The sequence below is a fragment of the Papio anubis genome, chromosome X (assembly GCF_008728515.1).
Source record: "Papio anubis isolate 15944 chromosome X, Panubis1.0, whole genome shotgun sequence".
Classification (NCBI taxonomy): domain Eukaryota; kingdom Metazoa; phylum Chordata; class Mammalia; order Primates; family Cercopithecidae; genus Papio; species Papio anubis.
This window is the reverse complement of record NC_044996.1, coordinates 6,777,884-6,783,209: the sequence shown is the minus strand read 5'-3', so window position 1 is coordinate 6,783,209 and position 5,326 is coordinate 6,777,884. Positions and strand designations below refer to the sequence as shown.

The 5,326-nt window shown below is 37.5% G+C and overlaps 1 pseudogene; it reads left to right on the top strand.

Annotated features, from left to right (window-relative positions):
- Positions 1-542: 542 nt before the first annotated feature.
- LOC110742147 lies at positions 543-5,050 on the top strand (annotated as a pseudogene).
- The last annotated feature ends 276 nt before the right edge of the window (positions 5,051-5,326 follow it).

The window sequence follows — 5,326 nt, the reverse complement described above, 5'->3', positions numbered from 1 at the left end:
CCATTCAAGAACCCTGGAATGACAACATGAGTAATTTTAATCTTAACTATTTATTGTTGCTCTGGATACCAAAGGCTGTTAGTAAAAACTAACACAACAGATTTCTAAATAATAAAGTTGAGAAATTGTTGGCTCAGGTCTGAGCCGATGGTTCCTATTCTGACTGGGTCCCTTTCCAGTGAAAATCATTTGTCATTTTTCAGCCTTGCATTTTCTCTAGCCAAATGTCTTGGAGTGATCCGTGAAGCCTTTCACACTCCACATCCAAACCATTAGGAAATCTTATGGACTTTACCCTCCAAATTATGTGTAGAATCTGACCATTTCTAACTGACTCCAGTCCTAACCACCCCAATTTAAACCACAATTTACTCTCACCTGGATGATAAATAGCCTCTTTGATCTATGGGTTTATACATTTTATCAAAATTGAAAATTAATTGGCTATTAATTTATCAAATAGTTTTTCTTCCCTCTCTCTTTTCTCTTTTGCGGACTTCAATTACGCATGTATTAGGGCACTTGAAGTTGTCCCACAGCTCACTGACACTGCTTATTTTATTTATTTATTTTTAATTCCTTTGTCTCTGGGTTTCATTTTGGATACTTCCTATTTATATATCTAACAAATTTATTATTTTTTTTCATGCGATGCCTAATCTGCTGTTAATCCAAAATCCAGGTTACATTTTATTTTAGTCATCATCATTTTCATCTATAGAATTTCAATTTGAATCTTTTTGTATTTTCCATCTTTACTATGTTCAGTCTTTCCTCTAGCTTCTTGAGCATATGGAATATATTTTTAATATTTTTACCTACTAGTTCTATCATCTGTGTTAATTCTGGGTCAGTTTCAATTGATTGAAGTTTTTCTTTATTATAGGGGGTATTTTTCTCCTTCCTTGGATGTCTGATAATTTTTGATGGGATGCCAGACTTTGTGACTTTTTTTATTTTAGCTTATAGGATATTGTACATTTTTATTTTCCTATGGATATTAGTGAGCTTTATACTGAGACATAATTGCATTCCAACTTTTTGGGGGGCTAAATTTGTGGTCACTAACCTTCATGGTACCCATAACCTTGCTACTAGACAACTTGCATTACTGTGGAGTTTGGTACTTAGAAACAACTATCTACAAACTGCCCCATGAGGTCTCCTTTGATTTTCATATATAATGCTCGTTTGTCACTTTTCACATCTTGAGTTGGGAAGTTTTATACTGCTGTCGACACTAAGTCTTCCCTAAGACTCACAACAGTAAGTCCTCACTTAATGTCATTGATCAGTTCTTGGAAACTAACTTTAAGTGAAATGACATAAAGCAGATTTTCAAGTAACATAATTTCCTTCATCATCGTTTTCTTGCAATGTTGCTTTTAAAAATTTGTTTTGTTATACATCATTTCACTTGAAGTCAGTTTCCAAGAACCTATTGAAAATGTTAAGTGAGAACTTGCTACACTTTACTTATCTTCTTTCCATCTTTGTTTTTCCCCCACCTTGTTATACCCATTCCCACCCCGGCCCACTGTCCTTACAATTGTTTGGGGCCCTGGCCTGTGATTGGTAATAAGTGTGGCTAAGGGCCTTCTAGATTTACACTCGGTGATACTGTACATGTAGGCATCTGATAGCCCCCTAATGGCCCAATAACGTCAGGAGTATCCTTTTCAATTAGAAAATTTAAGGCATCATTAAACAAACAAAAAACTTAATGTGGACATGTTAATACAAAGAACATGATTACAAGCAGGATTTTCCAAATTTCTAGTGAATCTATTTTGCTTGCTTCTGATGCATCTATAATATAGCATGATCAGTATTTTTAGTATGAATTACAACTTAAATACATGTCATTTTCAAGTAGATGCAGATCATGTTTGTTAGGGGAGGAATAAATGATGACAAATGGAATTGGACCATAGCATTTCCTGAATCCAGACTATTGAAATCTGCTCTAAAGTGTTAAGAATTAGGTGGTACAAATGTATTCCCTCTTGAAAAGCTTTTGTTGTATAATTTCTATGTGGGGGAAAAAAAGAAGGATAGATGACAGCTAATATATTTTTGTAAATGAAAACAGCATCTAGAGTCTGCCTGAGGAGAAATTGTCTATGAAGATCATATTTCTGAATAAAAACAGGATTTCCTTTGTGGTTTAATTCAATGAGCAATTATGGTAAAACATGATTAACTCAGATATACTCATTTTCAATATGTGATCTTTTGGACACAGTGGACAGAAGGTTACTTTTGTCTAGAAAATTTCTTCTTATTCTTCTTAAAGATAATTCTTATCACTGCAATTTGTTTGGCCATTATCCATAACTTTGTCTTATTAGGTCCCCATCCTTCTTTGTCCTGTTATGCTTGTCACCATCCCAGCTACCCACACTTCCCTGCAGTTCATCTGTGGCTCATGTTCTGATCCTGATCTCACAAAGCAGAAATCCCATGAATTAACTGGGTAATTATCCTTTACCTGTGCATAGCACTTCGCACTTTATAAAAAATTTTATTTTTGTATTTCACTTAATCTTCATAAAAGGCTATTTTTCATATCCCATTTTACAGATATGAATATTGAGGTTCAATGTAGCAGTCATTAATACTGTTCACCACATGTTTCTATTTCTCCCCCTCCTATACAGATGCTAAGATGGCATTTCCTGGCTTCTTTTTGGTTTTGTGGAGCCAGATGACTGATAACAATGAGTGGTTAGTGGCAGTAACATGTACCACTTCTGGGCAGAGCAATCAATTGTCAATATCATACCCTCCAGAGCTCTCTTTTCTGTTTGCCGTAGGGACTGCCAATGTTTGCTGTAGTAGCTGCTAAGTGATTACAATGGAAATGGAACATGAACTATGCTGGTATTTCCAAAAATGTCTTTGAGCTAAAAGAGTTAATTTTCTGTACCACTGTTTGTCCAAGTTGCTAAATATTAAGGTGCACTGTGAATCTGCAGGAACAAATAGTATGCAAAATTTTCCAAAATTATTTTACCAGAAAAAAATGCTATCTTTTCTTGTATAAGAACTTGCAGCATTAGCATTCTGCAGAATACACTTTGGGAAGACTTGTACTAGACCCTCCTTCTGCTTCTGTTCATGCATGTTCCTTCATCTTCCTCAGGTTAAAGGCCTTGGTTAGAGATGTGGTTAGGGAAGTTTGGTGGAGCTCTAGAGGGAAATTAGAATTAGATCGAAGATCACTTACCAGCAAGATCAGCATGAGCTAGGCAGAGGGTGGTGGCCATTGAGAGTATCTAAAGAAGCAAGTCCAAGGCGAGCTGTGGGTCCAAGCCCAGTGTGAATAGTGAAGATGAAAAAAAGGGCAGTTGCCTAGGGAAAGGGACAGTCAAATGAGCCTCCAAAGGACATGGATGGTGGAAGAATCCATATATGAGACAGACTGCTGACCAGGAAGTGAGCATGGGAAAGGTAGAGATACAGCCTTACTAACAGCTACTATAACAATTATTAAATCTTACAGAGAACTCACTAAGTGCTAGGTACTTTGGTTAGCACTGTTTACATTTTTCTCAATCCTGCAGGCATTATTAGTATCCCCACTTCATAGGTGTGGGACTTACACAGTGTTACACAAACATTAAGAAAGCAAGTTGGGATTTGCATCCATATCAGCTCAATTTCAAACACCATGTTTGTAGCCACTATTCTCTACTGCCTCTTTATAGCTCATGAAGCCCAGCTCTTAAGAAATACTTTTTGCATGTAGCTGCAACACTAGAAAGATGGCAGAGCAAGAGCAAAGAAAAATCCCTTTGGTTCCAGAAAATCTCCTGAAAAAGAGGAAGACTTATCAAGCCCTCAAAGCCACCCAGGCAAAGCAGGCACTTTTGGCAAAGTAGGAGCAGAGGAAAGGAAAAGGGCTTAGGTTTAAGCCACTGGAATAATTCCTACATGATTCCTGGTGGCAGAAATGTGACAAGGTGCATCTCAGACAACTAGAAGTGAAACCTCATGACTTGGAATTGCCAGATAAATATTCCTTGGCCTTTGTTGTACGCATCGAAAGGATTGATGACATGAGATTACTGCTGCAGATCATTGCAAGACTTCGCCTAAAGAAAATTTTTAGTGGTGTGTTTGTAAAAATCAACCCCCAGAACCTAAAAATGATGCATATAGTGGAAACTTATGTGACCTGGGGATTTCCAAATCTGAAGTCTGTCCGGGAACTCATTTTGAAACATGGACAATCCATGGTCAAGAATAAGATCATCCCTCTGACAGACAACACAGTGATTGAGGAGCACCTGGGGAAGGTTGGTGTCATTTGCTTGGAAGACCTCATTTATGAATTTGCCTTCCCAGGGAAGCATTTCCAGGAGATCTTATGGTTCTTGTGCCCTTTCCACCTCTCAGTGGCCTGTCATGCTACCAAAAATAGAGTGGGCTTTCTCAAGGAGATGAGCACACCTGGCTATCGGGGCGAATGCATCAATCAGCTCATCCACCAGCTGAACTAGACCCAGGTGCCAAACTGCAGTAAATTTTTATCAATGAGGTGGAAGCATGTGTTTTTGTTTTTTGGGAATTTTTATCAAGTATCTTCAGAGAAGATTATTTCCTGCTTTATCTTCAAAAAATGGAAAGGAGAGGTCAAAGAAAAGACAGTAGCTTATGTTCATAGCAAGCACCTCTCATCATGGCTCAGTTCCAAGGAAAAATTCCCAGCGTTTTCTGCATTGTGGCTGCCACCTCGTCTGAAATCAGCACATTCCATGGAGGAAGGAGTCCTGCTTTGTTGCATCTTCTATCCTAGGGTTTAATGTTGGTAAATGAGTAGCTCAAGCATTTGTATAAGGCTTCCTAAGACTCCTGCAGCAATCGACCAAGCCCAGGGACATAACTGAATCTGGAGATTCCTGGGGCCTTGTTTTGAAAAAGACTTGAAATACACATAGGAAGAAAGGCACAAAAACAAATATTTACTTGTCTCTGAAAAAAAAGAAAGAAGAAAGGAAGGAAGGAAGGAAGGAAGGAAGGAAGGAAGGAAGGAAGGAAGAAAGAAAGAAAGAAAGAAAGAAAGAAAGAAAGAAAGAAAGAAAGAAAGAAAGAAAGAAAGAAAGAAAAAATACTTTCTGCTATCTTGACTTTTCTCTTTACTAGCCTAATTAGTGACATTTGAGTATATTCGCAATGAAGAAACTAGAGCAGGAGACCTATGGGATATAATTTTAGGGGACTTCCATGTTTGTATAACCAGGTATTCTAGCTCTTTTCTCAAAAGTCAATCTAATAGATAAATCATCTTCCAAAATTATCATAGTCAGTAAACAAAAGACTT